This window comes from Aedes albopictus, chromosome 3 (genome assembly GCF_035046485.1).
Source record: "Aedes albopictus strain Foshan chromosome 3, AalbF5, whole genome shotgun sequence".
Classification (NCBI taxonomy): Eukaryota; Metazoa; Arthropoda; class Insecta; order Diptera; family Culicidae; genus Aedes; species Aedes albopictus.
In genome coordinates, this window is record NC_085138.1 from 413,960,281 (window position 1) to 413,983,449 (window position 23,169).

Consider the following 23,169-nt stretch of genomic DNA (forward strand, 5'->3'; position numbering starts at 1 on the left):
AAAAGCAACTCCATCCTAGGGCCCCTCGTTCGAAGATTCTTTCCAGTGCACTCTAAATCTGAACGAACATTTGAAAAGAGCCCATCTGCTTTGCGTAAACAAACATGTTTTTATCCCTGTAGGACCTATCTGCATCCACCCACGCACATCAACACCCTCATCTGAAAGAGTGTTCTTCAAGCTATAGCGCAGTTTCGAGCTCGAAAGGAATCGCTCAAGAAACTTCTTGAATGATTCCTGGCAGAAACTTTCTTCGGTGACTGCCATTTGAACTGTCATTTCTTCGCTACTGCGTACTGCGATCGAAGTAAAACCGATTTATTGAGTGATTCAGGCAAGGAATTTCCCATGCATCAAGATAGGCTAAGAAATTCCTTCTGATCTGCAAACAGTGCTTATCTGTTAAGGGTGTTGATGTGCGTGGGTGGATGCAGATGGGCCCTACAAAGACAAAAACATGTTTGCTCACGCAGAGCAGATAGGCGCTTTTCGAATGTTCGTCTAGAAATCTAAATTTATTATCGTTGCAAAGTGTTGAATTTTATTTATAGTGTACTGGAAAGAGTCCTCCGCCGAGGGGCACAAGGACGCGGTTCAGACGGTTCCGATTTCCACAATTCAAGCTGACAGCATCCCAGTGAGAAAGTGTCGAGCTTGTGGGGCGTAAGTCGACACTCTTTTAGTATTTGCAAAACACTAGGCCGAAAAAAATTAAGAAAGAAGTATGCATGGATTCACCCTCTACAGATAGCGACTTTTATTGTGCAAAGCTTACCATCACTATCATCGTTAACCCTAAAAGGGATACCTGGGGTCCATTGGACCCCAGGCGCCTTTCAGAGCTCGTCTTTGATGGAACACACTCAGCGAGATGACGAAACTGAGGCCCTGTATCCCTTTTAGGGTTAAATAGGAGATCATGATCTTATGGACGATTTAACCCCCTTCAAAAAACGAGTTTTTTCGTTGTGAAAAACTTACAAAACCCATGCTGAGCAACTTGATTTTGCTTCGCCGATTCGCCATTTACCCAACCGATTGTAAAACCGCAAAATTACCTGCAAATACAGAGAGAACAGAACATAAAACACGAATTAGTATTGAATCACAAACAGTGCAGTCATTGAAGGCTTTCCAAAGCCCAAAATTGCCCAACTGCCCCGCCGTCGCCGTCATCGGTTTCGACGTGTTCAAAAAGCGAGCAACCTGTAGGTAAGTATGTCTCGGTAACGCAACCCCACACGGTATTTCACCGGTCGGTCTGTGGTCGATCTCGATTCTATATCGCCCGCCGTCGTCATCGTCGTATCGCAATTGCCGTCATAATAATGGAAGACCACTGTTTTTCCAGCGCAACTATTGCACGGTGGCGCGGCACAGCCAGTCAGTGATGCTCAGCGATGCGAGAACGAAAACAAAATTACGTATATCTTCGCTAAAGGTGCTGGCATAGAGAGCATGCGGTAGCGACACACGACTCGGCGACGAACTGTCAGATCGTTTGATCCCTACCAGAAACTGAAGTGATGGCTAATTCAGTAACAAATTTTGAAAACCACGTATAATCAATGCTACACCATTGATTATACGTCGTTTTCAAAATTTGTTGCTGAATTCCAATTACGAAAGGTGAGATTTATCGTGTTCATCGAGACAAATCGAAGATCTTGACGTTTCTTATCGCCCATACTGTGTTTGGCCCTTCATACGGCAGGGTCTAGAAGTGTCTAAATCGATCCCTCGTGCGGTACTGAATGGGCATCTGTGTGCAGTGCCTACTTGGTGAGGCTTGATTTATGTTTTACGGACGAGTTACACGCAGCAAAAAGCACCAAGACGAGTAAGTAAACCCAACCGAGCATCACACACACGCTGTGAACATTAACAACAACTTATGGTAGAGACGTCCGCTCCATCAGAAGTTCAGAACAACAACAGCAACAGGTTGATTGATGGTGGGGGGTGGTCCGGCAGCCGGGCAGGCGAGCTGGCGGGGAAAAGAACAATTAATTTATGCAATTTCGACTTCCTCTGTTGGAGTGGGTTCGGTACCGGCGAGCCGTGGCAAGCCCCGGGGCCCGGGAGAATCCGAAGAACAAGAAGAAGAGGACAGTGGAAAAGTTGGCGTAATTAAACTCTTACTTTTTATGGAAGATGAGTTGTTTTGGCGGGTGAAAACGAAGGGGAACAGGAAAGAAGACGGACAGAACTCGACCACAACTATGGCAGCAGCAGCCAGTCAGTCAGCCATTAACGCAATAATTTCGCTTTTGGTCGGGTAATTTCTGACCGGCCAGAGTTACAGAGGGGCCTGGTTAATCCGACGCATTTGTCGGATTGATGTTTCAAGCTTTTATTTTCAACTTTTATCGATTAGCTGTCAAACAATCAGTTAAACATAAAACCAGATAGTTTGAAATCTTATATCAGTTGATTTTTTGGGTATTTGACAGTTCCTCTATGGAGATGACAGCTCCGTGTTAGTAGCTGTTGTTCAATATTTGTAAACATATGCATACACGGGTCTGCTACAAGAAAAAGCCTACTGGGATGCATCAAGACATATCTGTCAAATGCGATGTTTTGGCTTGACACAACGAACAAGAACGAGGTAAAGTAGCACTTATTTCGACGCGTTATAAGAACATCGCATTGATATTCAAAGCTTGATGCTTTTTTCCGTGTTTAAATGGGAAGATCTATTCCGGATTATTGAAAAAATAATGTGCCAGCACCTCGGTGTGAAAAGATTCCAACACAGTAGGTCGTTGAGGTAAAGAGTGGCACAATTTTCGAGCCCAATCAGCGTTAATAACACATTCCTACTCTGGCTAAGAGTCTCTCCACCAGGCCGAAGAGTTTGGAAATTGCATAATGGGCGCAAAAATGGCAGCCTGATCGACGCGCCAAGATGACGGAGCGCCTTTTTCGAGAGGTGTTTTGATGCGGTGTGCAGGAGAGCGTGAAAAATGGCAACAACAAAAAAAAAAAAGAGCTGGAAAACATCGCAGACCGAGCGCAAATCTAGGTCTGTTATCTAATCGGGCACGGAATCGAGGTGGTTCGATCGCAGTCAGTACGGCAAAGGCCACACTGACGTATATATGCGTTTGCCCCAATAGTGGGCCGTTGCCATAGCGCAGTGAAAGTTATGCAACCCTCGTAAACATCATAGCAAGCCGTCTGCGTCTCCGACACGACCATCGGCCTACTTGAGTCGGTTATTATTTATTGCTCTCTGTATGGTCAAGTTTCGAAGTTTTGGAATTGCGCTGGCGCTCTCCGCGCCTACTGGGCCGAAACGATCCGGTATTGCGGGGCGTATAATAGACTAATTGGTTCAACTGGGTCAACTGGGAACTTGTTTTGCAGCGGCACCTGTTTTTTCGGCTCTGAGCAAGCAATTTCCATAAATCACCAAAACAGCGAGACGAAATTTGACACTTTCCGAATGGGCCACATGTGACAAAGTACGAACGATGATTGTTATTATTTCAACGACGACAACAATAACAACAGCAGCAACGACGGTATGCGATGGATCGTGGGAACGTTACGCCCCTGCATTTGGTGAACTGCTTTTTTCCCCTTGGTTTACAGAAAACGATAAATATGTTTTCACCAGATAAAGGCACCCGCATCGATGAATGGCAGATAGGCTCAAAACGCCCGCATAATTTATCGCCCATTTTCCCCCTCTGGCGGGAAATGAGCTCAAATCGATCTGCCTACGGTGAGAACTGACATTACTGGGTCAGAAGTTGGAATTTGTAACATGACAGCCGTTTTTCGGGTCACAAATGCTCATTTGTCAAAGAAACGATAAGTTTATCGTTTAAGTGTCAACTGATATTTTTGTTTGTTACCGATCGAAAATCACGTAAACAGTTATCTGCGCGATATTTCTCAAAATAACAATCGATTCTTACATCGTTTACTTGTCAGGCTCAGATGCAGTTTGTCGCATTACGGAGCCGGTATTAAAAAAACCCTTCTAAAGCATGAGAGTACCAATTCCAAGTTTTCTGTTATCGGGAACCACAAGAAAGGTACAAACCTTTCTCTCCCTCAAATTTTTCCACACATTCAGAGGGTGAAGGTCGTTCCCGCTTTCAAATGCGGGTCGTCCTGAACGGTGGCGGCGGCGACCGGGAAGGAAATTCCTTGACTCAATGGAGAAATTACGCCGGATCGATCGATTGCGGCGGTGCTTAGGCTTAGAAATGAGTCACTGCCAGTCGCCGCGAGTTCACCACCTTGCGATTACAGCCAGCAAAGCAACTAAACTATAACACCTAACCTTACTTCCCATTATTGCAGGCATGGCATGATGCTAAATAATGTTAATGAGCGTGTGGGTATAGTAGGTACCTCGCGCGGTGTCAACCGGGGCCAGTCAGTCAGTTAGTCAGTCAGTCAGCGAGCTCGCGGCGCAGCGCTCAAACCCGGACGGCTGGCCGGTGCGGCGGAGGAATATGTTGGGTTTTTATCGTGGCGAGCGGGGCAAACAAACAACAGGATTCCAGCTGTGTCTGCTCGCGCGGACAAACAGAACTTCCGCGTGCTTTTGGGTGACTATTTTTTTCTGTATTGTTATTTTTCGGTAGAAACTGGAAACGAGTTTCAAGGTTAGCTTGGTAGTTATAGTTAGTTGAGGTCAAAAGGGTGGTGAAGGAAATTTGGGTTTGGCCGACTTCGAAATGGGACAGTGAAGTGTATTTGGTATGAAAACATTGAAAATGTAGGCAATCGTAACCAAATTCTTGATAAGGGTGACAGCTGCATGACAATGTGCAGTAAAGAGCAATCAAATAAGTTAGTTAAGCACAGTTTCTAGTAGTAATCGAACAATCTGACGTCTGGTAGAAATCTGCTAGATTTTATCGATCAAAGGTGACAGCTTGATCTTAGCTGTTTTATTGATAGATTTGGAGCTATTTCAGTCTATATAAGTAACTCAATTTCCGATAGAGATCACAGGATTTGTCATTAGAGTCTACGATTGGTCAACTTTGAGTGGAACTTAATCCATTAAGTCCATTTGACAGCTGATCAAGAAGATCGGTCATCAACGTCATCGATCAACTGTCAAGCTAAGCAAGGTTGACACTGGATCGTTAGACCCTAACCAAAACAGCTGAATCGAGTAGTTTTTTTTAAATAACTCAACGTAAACAATAGAATTACGTCAAATCCCGACTATTTCCTGTCTCCAAAGTTGATGGAATGGTCCGCGTCGAATAAATAGCAAACAATCCATCGCATGGGAAGAAGCAACGGCGTCTTCTCAAAACATCAAGCTGCAGAAGATCATCGCACGTCACAGTCGAAATGTCATCCGCCAGTTCGGCGTGATATTAATGTTATTGTTGCTCTTGTTGTCATTTCAGCGCGCAACCAAAAATAAACAACCGGTTACGCCAAACACCCCCATCCCCATCTTCCGAAAGTCGTCTGACTTACGGTGGAGCGATATTTTGGGCGCAAAATTTGCATAATTTCTCCTGGTGCTGCGGTTATTTAATTTTGTTTCCACCCCGAAAAGAGAAAAAACAACAAGGCGGCACAGCGGTATGTCTGGCGGGTGTTGGTGATGGCAGATGACAACAACAGGGTGGATCAGTCCCCGATGATGACAATATAACTTTCACTGGCTAAAGTGATGCCACTGGGGATCACGATGGCAAGGTCCGGATGACGTATTGCTTAATCGATCGTGCCGCTGTAAATATACTTCTGATGAGAGGATTTGGTAGGATTATGGATCGAAGAAGACTGAAAACCATTGAATTTTGATAGAAATCACATCGTCTAACAAATAGGCTAGTGATACTCACTTTCTGGTAGGGATCAGAAGATCTGACGTCTGGTTTGAGTTGTTTGACACTACACGGAGAAACTGAAAAACTCAAAATTAGGTACTTTTAAACTCAATTTTGAGTTCTTTTTCATCTCCCTTTTCATGCGCTCTTTCTATTGTTTTCAGAGAGTGAAGAGAGAAACACCCCAACTTTTGCAGTTCCGTGCGTCAAGCCAACACTGAGTTTCTAGCACAGTACTCAAATTTGAGTGAATACAACCTAGTCAAAATTTCGGTTAGGTGGAAAAAACTTAAAATTAGGTATTTTTTTCACATGGAAGCAAGCGGGAACAACCCAACAAAAACATCGATTCCATCAACTCAAAATTGGCTTGACGCACGCAACCCCGAAGTTGGGTGGAAAGAACTCACTTTTGGGTAGTTTCGTCTCTCCGTGTAGATACACAAGCTCGATAATTGATCTTATCGATTTATTGTCATACTACAGAAGTCAAACATGAATTTGTATAACTTTTACTAGAAATAAAGCTTGAATCCGAAAATACAATGCTTTCTCGACAACATTCAAGAGATTCTGCGTAAAACAGTACAAGAAAAATGTCAAATGGATTAATTACAATTACTTCATTTGACTGAACGATCAACGCCAAACTGATCGTTTGAAGGATCGACAACGTAATGTAGCTGTCAAATCATTTGCAGTCTACCGGAGATGCCTCTATCCAAATCCACCTTAATCCGCGATTACTCACGGAATTTCCCCATGAATTGAAACTGACAGCATTACTACTGCGGATGCTCGTACAACTTAATTACAATGCTGTCACCTTCGCTTACCACCGGGTGGAAAACAGCGAGGCAGGGTAAGCGATTGACTAATAACAGGTTTTCTCTTTCTCGAATGCAACCGCACACCCGGCAATGTTTGCTGTGCGGTTACTCTAGTCTAGGCTCAAGCAGAAGCTGCAGAGCTTGACTAAAACTCCCTTCCGGACCTGACTCGATGGCTGGTTGACTGGTGGAGTGTACTCTTCATCATCTTCCAAACCAGTCCCGGCATCAGTTTGTTGGTTTAGCATTACACGTCTGAGGCAAGCGCCTCATCCGATCCCCGTGACGTGTGTCGATCGATTTTGTCTGACGCAGTAGGCGGTGGAGCTGTCAGAATTACGTGGAGTTAATCAAAAAGGATGTTGTCAGCTTCAAACCAGCGACAATCCAGCTATCCTGAACTGCTCTAGCACGCTTTCTGCTATGGATCGAATCATCTAGCTTTTTGGTCTTGCCTATTAAATTAAATTAAATTTTGACAGTTGTTCGACAAGTTTGGTGATAGATCTTATCGATCAGCTGTCCAACAGCACATACGAAAACTTCGCTGGTCTTATCAGTCTAAACTTGACCAGAAATTGAGGATTAATGAAACAGATGCTTGCCATTTCATGTATTTCTGTGTATGGATTGTTTACATTTTACTCAAGCTCTGGCGGTGGTTTACTGAAGCTTCAAGTTGAGCTAGTAGAATTCCTGTTTAAGTACCACCATAATAGACCCCTAAAGCCTTATCAAGATTCTTGGTTCAAATCCCAAAATATAATCCATGAGTGCATATTCACTCAGTTTTTGACGTTTTTATTGGCCATGGTTGAAAATACATAATTATTTTGAATTTTTTAATCTATTGTCCCGCCCCTAGCTTATAACACATACTTTGAGTGACTTTTTTCACCGTGTATGTCAGATAGGAACATTTTTGAAACCCCAGTACGAAAAATGTCAAGTTCCATCACGTCAAGGTCGACCTCAAATGTCCAACTAGAACTATTTGCCATTTTACATATTTCGAATTTTGTCAGTATTCCTTCGGTTTTAAGTTCGACTGAAGTACAATGCCGATTAGAATACCGTGCTTGATCGTATTATTCAATCAAAGCGAGATTTCTTCTTTAATTTTAGAACCCTTACAGGGAAAGTGACAGCAAAAATTCTCAGAAACTAAGCTTATAGGGGGCGCCATACACAAAATCGGATTTCTGTTGAAATCCACCTTCCGAAGATCTGGTTTGAGACGTTTGACAGTTGATCGATATAATCGGTCACTTATTTCATAGTTATGCTGTCAAACGCAAAGAAACGTCAAATCTTTTGATAACCAGACGAAACCTCGGACGAAACCAAGCTTGCCCATGTCGCTTGTCCATAGCAGATAGAAGCTAGTAAGAGCAGATAGAGTAGAAAACTACGTAGAAAGATACAGTGAAGACTTTAAAAACTCGATAGATAGTTATCTTGTTTTTGAGAATTGACAGTAAAACTTGATGACTTTAGAGATTTGCTTGAAATTTTATCCTGAGGTCATTCCGAAATTCCTCAAAGGATTTCTTTCGCCACTCTATCCGGGATTCTTCATTTAATTCCTACTATTAAGCTTTCGCAGCTTATCTCTGAACTCTTCCCGCGATCACTCTCTGAGGAATTCCAAAAAAGTTCGAACTAATTAAAAGTTTTTGTCGGAGTTTTCTTTCTGAATTATTCATAAGTTTTTCTCCTCGATTCCATCCAAAGTTTTGCTGGGTTTGCTCCTGTAGTTCATCATGAGATTTTCCTGGCGTTCATTCCGTAATTTATGAAAATTGTTGCTGTGATTTATACCCGAGTTCCTACTAGTATTTCCACCAGCACTTCCAACAGGAGTTTTTCACGGGGTCTCTTCAGGAATATCTCCCGGGATGTCTCCCAGAGTTTTTTTTTCCAATGTGCATCCATTTTTTTACTGGATTTCTGCCTAAGGTGCCTCCAATATTTTTGCGAAATTGTGTCAGCAATTTTTCTTAGTGCGGGATTCTTCAGAAGTATCTCCCTGGATTTATGCGAGATTTCTGCAGAAGTTATTATTATTAGCTTTCTCTCTCACTCTCTCTCTCTCTCTCTCTCTCTCTCTCTCTCTCTCTCTCTCTCTCTCTCTCTCTCTCTCTCTCTCTCTCTCTCTCTCTCTCTCTCTCTCTCTCTCTTCTTGGCGTAACGTCCTCACTGGGACAAAGCCTGCTTCTCAGCTTAGTGTTCTATGAGCACTTCCACAGTTATTAACTGAGAGCTTCCTCTGCCAATGACCATTTTGCATGTGTATATCGTGTGGCAGGCACGAAGATACTCTATGCCCAAGGAAGTCAAGGAAATTTCCTTTACGAAAAGATCCTGGACCGACCGGGAATCGAACCCGTCACCCTCAACATGGTCATGCTGAATACCCGTGCGTTTACCGCCTCGGCTATATGGGCCTATTATTAGCTTTATTAGGGAGATTTTCAGCCCGAGGAGATGAACCAATTCTGCAGAAGTTATTTTTACAGATTTCTGCCAGAGAGTTTTTGAGAATTACTCTTGAAGTTTCTGCCGGAATTTCTCTTAGAAGTTTTCAGGTTTCCTGCTATAATTTATAAATTATTTCGTCTCAGGATTACTCCCAGCGTTTTTTTCTGAGAAGCAATAGTTTTTCTCAGGTTTTCTTCCGAAGTCTCAAAGTTTCTCCAAGAGGTCAGTTTCTCGCAAGATTTCAACTGGTTTGCTTTCAATGTTTCCCGTACGTTATTCTAGAAGGTATTCCAAGAAAAAATCCTGGATAATTCCCTGCAAGAACTCCGGGAGCTACTTTTGGAGAATTTCTAGAAAAAAAAACACCCAGTATCCCGGGACAATTTCCGGTAATGATTCTGGGAAGAACTCTGGGAGTAATCTCATGAAAATCTCCCAAAAGTTTCAGAGAGATCTTTGCAAGATATTTCGGAATCAACCACGAGGAAAAACCTGAATAATCTCTGACAAAAATCACGAGAGGGTTCCATAAGCTAAAGCTCTTACGAAAATCTTGAAAAAAAAAACTTCAATAGAAACGGCAGAACAATTTTTGGGAGAAAGTTTCGTGGGTTCATTCCAATTTTTCCATTAGAATTTTTTTATAGGATTACCTCCCGGGATTTCTTTCAGAGTTTTCCCAATATGCCTCCAGAATCATTTGCTGGATTCCTTCCTAAGGTGCTTCAAATTTTTTTGAAAAGTTGTTTTTGGATCTTGTCTCAATGGATTTCCGGGATGGCTTTTCAACGGTATCTTCCTGGATTTATGCAAGTTTTCTGCAGAAGTTCTCCCAGGGATTTCTCCCTGAGAGGTTTTCAGAATTACCCTTAGTTCTCAACTTAGCGCTCATGCCGGAATATCTCTAAGAAGTTTTCATATTTCCTCCTGTAGTTTGTCAACTTTGTCGCATTGAGATTACTATCACAGTTTTATGTTTAGAGATGCCACAGTTTTTCTCAGGTTTTCTTCCGAAATACGTCCAATAGGTCTTCTCGGGGCTACTCGCAGGTTGTCACCTGGGTATCTTCCAATGCTTCTTCGGGAATATCTCACAAGAAATTTCGTAGAAGGTATTCCAAGAAAGACTCCCAGAAAAAAAATGCATAGTTGTTTTAGGAATTTCTCTGATTGGATTCCGTGGTGGCTTTTCAAAGGTATCTTCCTGGATTTTTGCGAGATTTCTGCAGAAGTTCTCCCAGGGATTTCATCCAGAGAGTTTTCCAGAATTGCTCCTTAAGTTCTTGCCGGAATTTTTCTTAGAGGTTTTTAGATTTCCTCTTGAAATTTTCTCAAATATTCCATCTTGGGATTGCTCCTAGAGTTTGTTTGTGAGAAGCCACATTTTTTCTCAGGTTTTCTTCCGAATTTCCTACCAAGATTCCTCAGAGTTCATCACAGGGTTTCACCTGGATATCTTCCGATACTTCTTGAGGATTTTTTTACAAGCAATTTCGTACGTTTTCCTAGAAAATATTCAGAGAAAAACTCCCAAATAATTGTCTACAAGACCTGCGAGAGCAACTACTAGAGAACTCCCAGAAGGAACACCCAGAATCCTGTGACAATTTCCGCTAAGGATTATGGGAAGATCTCTAAAGGAAATCAGGGGGAATACTACAAGAAAAAGTTAAAAAAAAACTTAGAAACAACTACGAGTAAAAGCCTGGAAAACCTCTGAAAACCACCGTGGGAAGATCTCTAAAGGTAAAAGCTCCTGCAAAATTCCCAAAAAAAAACTCCGAGAGTAACCTTAAAACAAATTTTGGGGGAGAAAGTGCAGGTGAAATCCTGAAAACTCTTAGAGACATCGCGGGCCGGGATCAACACCGGAAAGTAATCTTTTAAGCAAAATCCAGAGCGATTTCTACTCCAAGAGGAATCTCTGCCAAAAATGCAACATAAATTTCGCGATAACCTTTAAGAAATATCCCGGGGACACTCCTGTGAAAATCACGGAAGAAAATGTTGAAAAAAGCTCGCGGAAATTGCTTGAAGAAATTATAGGAGGAACGTCAGAAGACATCTCATAAGGCACTGTGGGCAAACTCCTTTGGAAGAAATCTCCTGCAAACAATTCATGAAAATCTCTTGATGAAATTATTGCAAAAGTTCTGGTAGAAATCTTAGGAAAAACTCATGCAGAAACTGTGCTGAGGGAAATCCCAAACAGAACTTCTGGCGAAATCAAGAGAACACTAGAAGGAAAATCTGCCGTTTGCCGGAATTCCTCTTGTCGTGACATCATTTTAGATATATTCTAAGATAAATCATTGTAGAGATCCCGGGAGAATCCCCGAGAGTAGGTGTGGAGAAATCCCTCGAGGGCTCATGGAGCAATACTGTCAGCAATGCGTCTAGAAGTAATTTAGAAAGGAAAAACAAAAATGCCAGTATACTATAGGAACCCAGAAGCACATTCGAGTGGATTTCAAGAAGAAATACACTGAGAAAAATGCCGTTATAAAATACGGAAGGAATATTGTCAGAATTCTTTAAAGGCATTCCAAGAGGTATATCAAAAGAATCTCCAGGATTTTTTGTAAAATACTTTTCGAGGAATTTTTTTAATGGACTTTAATTTCCAGATTCAACAACGTCAACACGGAATAATCATTCGGAATCATCCACAACTTCTTTAAGTAACCAACCACAAGCCAGTCAGAACCTTCGGAATTACGAAACAAATGTTAGTTTTGACGGTTCTGTACTACACTCATGTTATACAGCGGTCATTTGCTCGTTGCAACATGTTTACATTACAACGAGCGAATGCCATTCGATGATTGCAACGTCAGTTAGGCACTAAAGTGCATCGAAGTGCGCTGAGAGCATGACTGACAGTACAAATTCAACATTTGAATACTTTTAAATAGCAAGAACTTACCAAATTTGCCATTAGTGAATTTGAAATTGAGCATGTGTTGCAACGGGCAGGTTTTAAACGAGTGAGCGGCCTCTGTAAAAGCTTATGTTCGAAAGAAGTAAACACTACACTGACGTGGACATTTTTCATACTGGGGATTTAAAAATGTTTCTATCTGACGTACACGATAACAAAAATTTACTCAAATCATGAATTCAAGGCTAGGGGCGGGACACAAGATCAAAATATAAAAAAATATATAATATTCAACCACAATCAATAAAAACTTCGAAAAAAGAGTAATTTCATATTCTTGAACTATTGATTAGGTAGGGTTTTAGGACATTATTGTCGTAAAATCAGCTTCATGAACGAAACTAATATAGGACATAGCATATTTTACTATGACCCTCAAGTATGCTCTCAAAAATCACAGTGGTTGCGACTTTCATACTCAGCTCCCTGTATTTATCAATCTCAGATTAACCAGTTTGAGTAAATCTGAAGATCTCAGTCACCCTCCTCCGTTGTTCGATGACAAAACCACAAACAGTAGTGGTGACGTCAATGCCTACTTGGATCCCCCATCCCTCCTTTTGGCGCGGTTGCGTTTGCAAGTGGCCGCCACGGAGAACTGTGCTGCGCTGCGTCTCAACTAGCTGCAATTGAGCTTGATGAAGACAAGTGATGAAGAAAAAGCCCCTTCGACCGGGGACCCCTATCACAGCCATTGTGAGATGCTCGGGGGACCCAGTTCGAGAATTGAATTAAATGAGAAGAAATTGAGTCTTATTCAAAATCGCGTCCTATCCACCCCTCGTCGACGCGTTGCGTCGTCGTCCACGACAGTCATAAACGTCAGTTTGTTATTTGTCGGTTCGTTCGTTGTTTGTTGCGGGTTGATCGAAAGAGAAGGGAGGTACCCGGAACTTGCGCTCTCCATCGCTGTTTGCGGGTGAATATTTATTCAAAACAAGATCCTCAATAACTGCAGCTCTCTGGGATCGCGCGGGGCAAATGGAGACAACGATCAAGTCGGAGGGAAGTGTTGCCATCATTGCTGACTGATGCCAGCTCGTTTTCTGACAGGGGAAATCGATCTGATGTCTAGTTTGATGACATCTACAGTTGATCGATCTTATCGATCAACTATCGAGCTGATCGATCTTACCCAGTCAACACTATAGACACTATAGATTCCATAGACTCGCGGAGGCGAAGACAACTGTAGCCAAACGAACTGTCAGTTCGTGTAGCCAAACGAGCATGACGTCACGATTTCAATAGCAACAATGGATTGCGTGACGTCATATTCGCTCGATACACTCTAAATTCACGGCAAAACACACTGAAATCGTATTCCTCAACCATGTCTCCGCGAGTCTATGGAATCTATAGTGTCTATAGTCAACACACGATCGCATATGCTGTTGAATAGGATGCTAAAGTGGAGGCGATATCCGTACACTTTACACGCGGTTAAATGGGAGCATGTACTCATATGGCCTCCACTTTAGCATCCTGTTCTACATCATATACGACTTCGTGTTGGCTGGGTATCGATCAACTATCGGATGGTAAATCCATTCTGTCTAAAACTGGAGTTTAATGTTAGGGGCAAGACACAAATAAAAAAACAAAAAAAATACAGAGCCAATGGTCAATACGTTCCATACGTTTCTTTCTCGTTGAAAACGAGAATTATTGAAAAAAAGACATTTGGGTTCATGTTGTCACTTGTAGATGTATTAGAAAGATGGAAACACTGGTCGTACCCGGTGTGAAAAACGTTGGGCGGACGCACCGCAACGACTGAACTGACTGTGACGATATGTGACGATGATGATGGTTTGCGTGCGCACCCTCCACCCAAGTCCTCTCTTTGTCAATAAAACCGACCACCGACAAAACAACCAATGATGTAGTTTTTATTATTAATTGCTTTTTATTCGAAAACGCTACAAATCACATTGGAAACGGCAATCGTTCGCGTATAGAGCTGGTGCTGTTGTTGCTGCTGATGGCGACCATTGGGCGCCACCATCGCATCGGCACGACACTTGCTCTCCCGAGCAAGTCAGCGATCGTCGTCCGCATCAGCGTTTATTTAAATTCGTACTCATTTATTACTTTAATGGCCATCGGCGGCACTATCCCACAACCATCAGTAGCAGCATGGTACGGAACGGAACGAAACGGATGATTATTGCTCGAGTTTGATGAGGGAGGAGGCCCAACCGGCGATGTTGTTGCCAATTGGTGGCCCTCGACCGACATGGCGGGCGATGGCTGGCGCCTCAACCCGGAGATGTTGGACTGTAGTGGTCTCACTGCTAGTGCTGGTCGCCACTAATCAATAATACGGGCGCAGGATAAAGGTGAAATTAGGGTGACTTGTTTGGGAGGTGATCATTGAGTCGAATGCGATACGGTCTGGTTGGAACCTTTATGAGGACCTATTCGAAAGATTGATGTAGGGTTTAGTGTCTCGTATACCTAGCTTTCCCGGCTTGTTTGGTTCCCCTCCTATAATCTACAAATTTGTGTTAAATGTTCTGTAACCACTCTGGGTTTTGCTGAGTTACTTGACAAATATTGGAAGTTTACTTGGTGTATTGGTTGTCGTTGAAAAAGATCAAAAAGTTCATACGATCTTGTGTCCCACCGCTAGCTTCAAATTCATAATTTGAGTTAACTTTGAGGACAAGCTCATCAGAAAATGCCAAAATGGCCCCTCAATGGCTGACTTTTACACCAACTCACTACTTTAAGCGCACAAATCTTAACAAACTGAACCACCGCGCAGTGATGCGGCTCCATACAAAAGGTGGCGAAAAGTCTTAATATGAATTATATACGTTCACTACTTATCAAACCTTATTATTAATTAGAATAAGTTAACTTCAAGTCATGTTAACTTACTATCACAGAGAACAGACATCCAAGTCCAGTTCCAAAACTGTGTAAGGAATTTAACGGCCGTTTGAAATCGGCAACACAAGTGGCAATAGCGTGGCGCTGCAATCGGTTAATTTCCCATACTAATTTAATTCACCACTTGAAATGTTTCAATTCACCACTGACTGTGGCAATATGGTGTTTGGTGACGTTAGTGTTGTCATCGTGTATTGGTTTGCAACCTTATTCAAGAAAAGATTCAAATCCTTACACAACTTTCCGAATGAAATTTGTTCAAGCCTGGATGTCTGTTCTCTGTGTTACTATGGGTTACATTGACCACTTTTAGGACCATTCCGGGATCTTGGAAACTCCGGGGAAGCGGACAATTAGGGGGTGTGTTTTGAACCCATCCTGCGACACATAATTTTTTATGATTTTGCAAAAAAGGCCCGCTGGATGTCATTTCAGTACTTTTGGGTCAGATTGGCCACTTCCAGGACCGTTCCGGAATCCTGGTTCCCCTGGGGAAGCGGACAATATGAGGTTGTTTTTAAAACCCATCTTGCGACACATAATTTTTCATGACATCGAAAAACAGGTGCATTGGAAGTCATTTCAGAACTTTTGGAATTCATTGCCCACTTTCAGAGCCATTCTGGGATTTTAATTCCCATCAGGAAGAGGAGAATATCTGATGGTTTTTTATACCCGTTTTGCGACACATCATCTTTTATAAATTTGAAAAAATAGGTACATTAGCAGTCGTTTCAGCACCTATGGCCACTTTCAGGGGCGTTCCGGATGCTGGTCCCCTGGGAAAGAGGCAAATTGCTGATTGGTTTTACAGCGAATCTCGCGACTATTTCATTCTTCATAATTTTGCCAAACAAGTAAAACTGGAAGTTGGTTATTCACTGTTTGGCCTCATTGGCTACTGTCAATAATGGGTGTAAACCGAGGTGTAAACTTTATTAAACTTTATTATTTTGCAAAACAAGTATATTGAATGCTGGTTAAGGGTTCTTTGACATCTCTATTTCACCTGAACATCTTTCCAAGAATTACTAGAATTCACGACCACGAAAAAATGTAGACTCACAACTAAAAAAGTTATTGTGAAGATTTTTTTTTCTAATGTCTGCCGGTAAAATAAGCTAGAGCATAGAATAATTGATTATTGCTTGTGGAAGTGGTGAAAATTAGGTTCTAGGGTATGAGTGCCATCAGTAATCTCACGCTCTCATATTCATCCTATTCTCAAACAAGCGATTACGGCACCGATTGATTTCGTTCTTTTTGTTTTCAAGCGTGCTCATTTCCAACAAAAAATACAAAAATTAGATACAAATCAAACAGAGCTTCAATCTTTTGTTTATCATAGGATGAAAATAGGAGCCTATTTGAAATGGGGATATCAAATAAAAAAAAAACAACGTTTAATTACACATTTGAAATTTTACACAAAAAAAAAAAAAATTTACTGAAAATGTATGTAACGTAAACATTTGAGTTAGAACTGAATCTGTCCATCAGCTTCTATCGAAATTCTTTGAGGACTTCCGTAGTTATTTACTGAAAACTGTCTTTTACCAATTTACCTTTTTTGCATTTGACACATTCCACGCGTTACGTTTTGCGCGAGAGTCAAACTTTTGCTTCCAAAAACAGTTACGTGGAAAAACCAACTGCCAACTAGCTTGTCAAAAAATCAGATTTGAATGGGAGGTTTATTTCATGCTTTCTCATTGGAAATTGGACCTTTTTACTTCGAGAAAATCAAGAAACCGAGCATAACGGGATACCATCGCAAAAAATGACAAATTGAAAAGCCAATGAAATTTTCAATGCGAAAAGATTATGGAATGATCAGACATCATCAGCGTAGTCTTGCTGAATACCTGCGCGCATAACAGCTATGTCTTACAATACTTTTCCTACATTAAAAATGTGAACATGCTACATCAGACATCGGCTCTGTTATGCGCTATAGTAGCTGAGCCTTGAAAATAAACGATACAAACAAAAAGATAAGTTTGTTTTTGTTTGTATCGTTTATTTTCAAGGCTCAGCTTCAATGTTTAATTTGAGAAAATATTGGAAATATTTTTGATATGGATATGCTTTCCCATTGACTTCTCGTCTGTGTATGAGATGCATGTGTGGCTCCGTAAAGCTTTATGACAACTGTACCTTCAAAATAAAAAATGTTGATCGATAAGAAGATAAGCAATACGATCTTAATAATTTAAGGGTAAACATGTACCCTCTTTTTATTCTCAAAATAAGTAAAGCTAAAGGTTATAACTATGTGCAGAAGGTAAAATGTCATTCAGCATAAGCTCTTTCTAGTTGCTTCTTTGCCAAAAAACTAGAGTGCGAGCACCGGTTTTGGCCAGTCTAAGGGAAATCATTTTTATTAAAATAACCAATAATCCAATGAAAACTACCAATGTGTTAAATGGAAAGTTTCGATCTGTATTAACATATTAGAAAAATACTAATACTCGATTTTTGTATTAAAAGTGGCACCAGCGGCGTCATGGTCGCAATTTTTTCCGCAGTCAAGTTCGCAGATTGTGAACAATCCTCGGTACTCACTTTACGTAATTTATGTTTAGTCCCTTACTGTCGGAGCTGTCAGATCAGTGTAACACGCTAAATAAAATTTACACAAAAGGCAATTTACACGGAAAAAAATACACGGTTATGAATATTTATTGGGTACCGGACTGGTCACCGAAAATTTGATCGTTTTCTTTGGTACATCGAGGTCTTGAAATTAGTCTATGGTGGCACTGGCCAAAATTGCCGTAGTTTTGGTCATATTTTCAGCTTTGGTTTCTATTTTGACCGATCACGTATATTTTTTATGGGATTTTATATGGGAGCTGATTTTTTAAGGAAAATTATTTTTTTCTTACACTTTTAATCAAAATGTATGGATTTCACAGCTGTAATCATCATAATATTTTAGAATCTACTCAGGCCCGGATTAAGGATTGTGGGGGCCCGGGGCCCGAGCGGATGTGGAGGCCCTTCGGAGAGATGACCCAAAATGTTTTTCCTTATTTTCGAACAGTACTTGAGCAATATGGAAAATAAAGCCAATGTTAGCAACCAAAAAAGGTTTTTGTGGGGGGCCCTAAAATGTGGCCCTGAATCTACTAGTAAAAAAATAAATTTATGTCGATTTAGATCGTAGCATGCTCAGTACCGCACTATGGCCAAAACTCCGGGGTGGCCAAAACTAAAACTTTTACCCTATGTAGCGCAAGTTTGCGCAAAATAAACCCAAGGAAAGCTGGACAAAAATTTGAAAAAAGGAAAATAGCGTGAAATGTGTACAAATGTGTGCTCATATTTGAAAACTTAGTTGAAGTTTGTTTTTGCTTTCCCATACATTTTATATGGGAACCATAATTTCAAGCTAGACGGAAACACACTTTGAAGTTCTATAAAAAATCAATTTTCGTCCAATCAGCACCAAATTTTCAAAATAGACTAGAGTATCGCGTCACTCTCAGGGGGAAAGAGCAGCTGACGAAAGTGTCGGGGCTGGGATCGAACCCATGACAATCTGCTTATGAAGCAAACGTGTAGCCACTACGCCACGGGCCCCGGCTAAAAATGATCTTTTTAACAACACCCCAAATAAAGCATAATGAATAGTTATGTTTTGTTGGACCATGCCTTGTAGTTTGAATAAAAATTCTAGATGAAGCTTTACAGCAAGTGAGATGAATGGTGGTGGTTAACAATCAACATATTGAAATCGTATATTTTTAATCAATTCGACATTTTTAATTAACTTGCTGCAACTTACTTGCACTTTGTAAACTTATCACGAAGGAAAAAGGGGTGCAAAATTTAAACAGTAAAATTTTCAGTTGTTCGGAAAACTTTTAAAAATATAGCAGCTCAGATGCCACAACACAACTACCAATAATCTAACATTTATTGCGTCTTTGTGCCATATACCTATAAGACTGCAACTTTTTAACGGTTGTATCAAATGGCATGAACTTTTTACAGAATTTTTCAACCTGCATACTTTACATCAGTGGTGCTCAGACTGAAGGATACCGCGGGCCAAATTTGCAATTCGGGATCGACCTGCGGGCCGCATAAAACATCGATGCACAAAAACAACAAAAAGAACAATTCTAGAGCATATTTATTAAAAATCTGAACTGTTCAATTTAGATTCATAAGTTTAGTTGAGAAATTGAGCTTCAAATTGAAATTTAAACAAACAATTTAGAAGTTGCCCCTAGAATTGCCTTGAAGCCACTTCAAGAACTTGTCAAGCAGCTTTTACAAGAATTTCTTTTGAATCGCTTTAAAAAGGTTTGCTAGGTTTTCTCCTAAAATTTCTTGTGGAGTTGCTCCAGAAGGTTTTCGAGAAAATTTCTTAAAATTTCTTTTAGTTTTTCTAGAATTCTCTAGGAATATCTCCAAGAACTCCTCTTAGATTTGCCTTTGTAACTGCTCTGAAGTTACTTCAGGAATTCCTCATTAATCATTTCCAAGAATTTCTCCTAGAATAGCTTCCGGATTTTTCCGAAAATTTTCCAGGAGTTTTTTGAAGATTTTAGTAAATTCTCTCCATAAGTCTCTACTAGAGTTGATTCAATACTTCATCATTAAATTTCTTCAAAAATTAGATTTTTAACAATTGTTTCCGGAAGTTTCTTCAACATTATCTTCTAAAGTTGCTGCATATGTTGCTTCAAATTTATTGTTCAAATTTTCCTCAGGCGTTCTAGGCATCTTTTGTGTCTTGATGCAGTTGGTTCTGGAATCTTGTTTGTAGTTACCCCTGAAAATTCCCATGAAAATTCCCTTTTTGTTACTCAAGGAATTTATTTAAAGTTGTTTAAGAAATTTCTGTTAGAGTGGCACCAGAACATTTTTCTAAGAGATGCTCCTATAATTTCCATGCAGTATCGCCACAACTTTCTCATTGAATTTCTCCATATATTTCGTTGAGTTTCGCCATATATTTTGCTTAGAGTTGCTTAAAAGTTTTCTCCAATAATGTTTCCAGGAGTTTCTCCAAAAATTTATCCAAAAGTTTCTCCAAAAGGGCACAGGAGACGCTTTATGAATCTCAGCTGAGATTTTTTTTTTTTTAAGTTCGTCCAGGAGCTTCGCTTGGACAATTCAAATTGGATTCGTAAGTTTTGTTTCGAAAAATGTGTGAGTCTTATACTAGAAATTTAAACAAACAGTAAAAATGAAACAATATTGGCAATCAAGTTGAGATTTATTGAGAATTTTGTCAAGAACTTTATGCTTTGTGTTTATATGTTCTTCGGAAAGGCGAAATGTGAAATATTTGCTCAGCGTTGCATTGACTGCGCTTAAAAACTGCAACTAATTTTTAAATGATTCAAGATTACATTTTTAGCAAACTTGCATTTGATTCGTACCACTTATAAATAACTATAAGCTGGCTTCGTGACTTTTTAGCTGAAATGCGAAATATTTCAGAGTTGCGATTTCGAATCTTACTAGAACCGATTGTTCTTTTTGTTTATTTATCATTTAATTTGTGTTTAACACTGTGATATTGATCAGGATTTTTTTTTGTTTGATTTCTTAATGAATTTAACGAGTTATTTCAAATAATCCTTCAAAAATCCCGCGGGCCGCAGGATGAGCACCACTGCTTTACATGTAAGGAATTGGCAAGGAATTTGCAATATATTTGTTAGAAAAATTATTACCCGTTGCAAGAAAATAGAGAGCGAAAAAGGTGCAAAATCGCTAATAGACCTCCGCTGGTATGATAAATCGCTATGGTGTCTTCTACAATAAGTGCGCGATTTGGCCAAGGAATACTGCGCCAAAAACACCGAAATGATTTTTCTTACAGGCGGAGGTGTATGGGCACTTGCGCGTACAAATTTTCGCGCAACGCATAATATCAAGATCTTCGGCAGAAATCTACACATCAACTTTCAAAATATTCTTTATAGCCTTCGCTAGAAAACCAACAAGAATCTGATTGGAAGTTCATCAAACAGCAACAAAGGAACTATTCTTTCGATCTGATCTTGATGTGGCAAATTTTGATATGTTTTTATATTATTTTTAGTACTTTCATCTCTTATATCAATCAAACCTAGGTATATCACGTTCTGATCGTTAGTACTTTACTTATACCCGAGAGTAACCGTGAATGAACCAAAAATCATGCTAGAAAACCATTGAAAATATTGAAGGCAACTAGATGAGGGGCTCTCGAAGACTTTGTCTTGAATATCATTAGTAATTCACCAAAAAATTATCCACGATTAAAAGATAATCATGCTGTAATTGCCAAATACTAATCATGCTGTGTTTGGTCGAGCAACCACTACATGGTGGTAGTAAGCAAACGTCCCGCGAAGGGTTAATCGACCATCTGCCAAATATATGAATGTGGATGTGAAATTAAAAATGTGATCCATGAAGAGCAAACAGAGTGTAATGTCTGTTTCTCTGTGCTTTTATGTTACTAAGAAATAAATGCAGGGCTTAAAATCATTCGCCAAGGATTTCATCAGAAACCTAGCTTGCTCAGCTTTTCAAGAGATGGGCTGAAAATCTAAAATAACAAGATGACAATAATTATTACTAGAAACCCGTCTAAGGTCTTGAAACGAGTCGGTGAGGTATACAGTACGAATTCACTACAATGCAGGCTCAGAACTCACAACGAAATTGATCGAGAACAGTCAACTACATCAAACTGGAAATGGATAAACATATATGACATCAGATGAGGGTATCTGATAAAATTTAGATTTCAAGATTAAGAATCAATATTGCTTAGATCATTTACCAAAATCATGGATTGAACAGGTTCGACACAGACAAACAGACGTAAAACCCAAACCAATTTTCGTGAAAATCCAGCTCACACTATCATCTCCTGGTAGACATGTTGCACGAAACACTGCGTTGTGAAATATCGTCAGCAGAAGGCGCATGCGTGAAACGTCAAACGCAAAGAAAAACGATGCGTGCGCCTCTGGTTGTAAAGGCCACAACTGTTGAGATTTGAAATGATCATTACAATTGTGGTCGATGGGAATTTCTCCAGTGTTACGTATGTTTGTTGGTGATTTAGATGAACATATTAGCAAGTTTCTGTAAGCTCAAATTCCATAATTGTAGGAGATTGAACAAGTTCTACTATTTCATTCAACACTTTTGCATCTCTGAAGACCCAAACATAAATGTCCTGTCTTTCTAGGGACAATGTAAATAGTTTCTACATTGATTTGCCGATCCACTTTTTATGAAAGTGCCTTTTGATAGATGTAACGTGAAATAATAAATCGTTCTACTCTTTTCTGACATGTGTGCCATTTTTTTACTTGTCATAAAAATATGTCTGACAAAGATACTACAAAAAAAATTTTTGGGATAGTCTTTGGGAAAATTTCAGGTGCATTATTTGAAGTACTTTCTCGTGTAATTGGTTTTTCAAGGACCCATAAAGATTTCAAAAATTGCAGAATATGTTGGGAACTTTTCCAAGGGATTTCCTAAAGACTTTCCAGCAAGCTAATCAATCTGATGAAGGACATAGATAAGCTTTGATTAATTCCTAAACGTAATTAAAAAAAGAATTGAGGTCGAAACTTTTGAGGAAGAATTTTTAGTAAGTGACTGAAAGATTCCCTGCTGAAGTCCTAGGCGATGTGCCAAGTGGTACTAGTGATGTGTCTTAACTCGTGGATCAATTTTTGCCTGAAATGTTTGTCCCATTCAGAATAGTGGCAAACCTTTGGAGCAAAATTTCTGAAATAACGGTTGGAGGTTATTGGTATTTCTGGAAGGTATATCAAAACTTATATGACCTGTTGATTTGTGTAGTGAGCCCTGAAGATGATCCAATAGTCGTACCGAAACGTCGGCGATAATGAAAAACTAATCAACGCAATTTTGTTGGACTGACAGCCGAAATTTGCAGAAAGTCGTCAATAATCCATTCGAAACGTATCTGCTGGAAATCTTTAAAAAATATTCGGCAGTATTTCGTATTTGAAACTTGAAACACTAACTTAAACTTTAAAATACGTCACTATTGCTTCATTTTTGCAAAAGAAAAATTAAAATTAATAACTCCTAAAAAAACTTGAAAGGAGGAGTAAATTCCTTTTCATTCCACTACTGCGTTTATCTTCGGACAGATACGGCAATTTCGTCTGCAACTTACAGACTTCTTCAGTGTTGA

General features: G+C 40.1%; 1 non-coding gene across 4 annotated transcripts in view; it reads right to left on the reverse strand.

Moving 5' to 3' along the window:
* Positions 1-23,169, reverse strand: part of LOC115253634 (uncharacterized) — an 86,960-nt gene that overhangs the window by 57,295 nt on the left and 6,496 nt on the right. Inside the window, exon 3 of one of the 4 annotated variants that reach the window (XR_009998667.1) lies at positions 912-1,058. The exons of the other annotated variants lie outside the window; for them this stretch is intronic. This is a non-coding gene — a transcript (uncharacterized LOC115253634). Of the gene's footprint in view, positions 1-911; positions 1,059-23,169 lie in introns of those variants that run through there. 4 annotated transcript variants of the gene reach the window in all.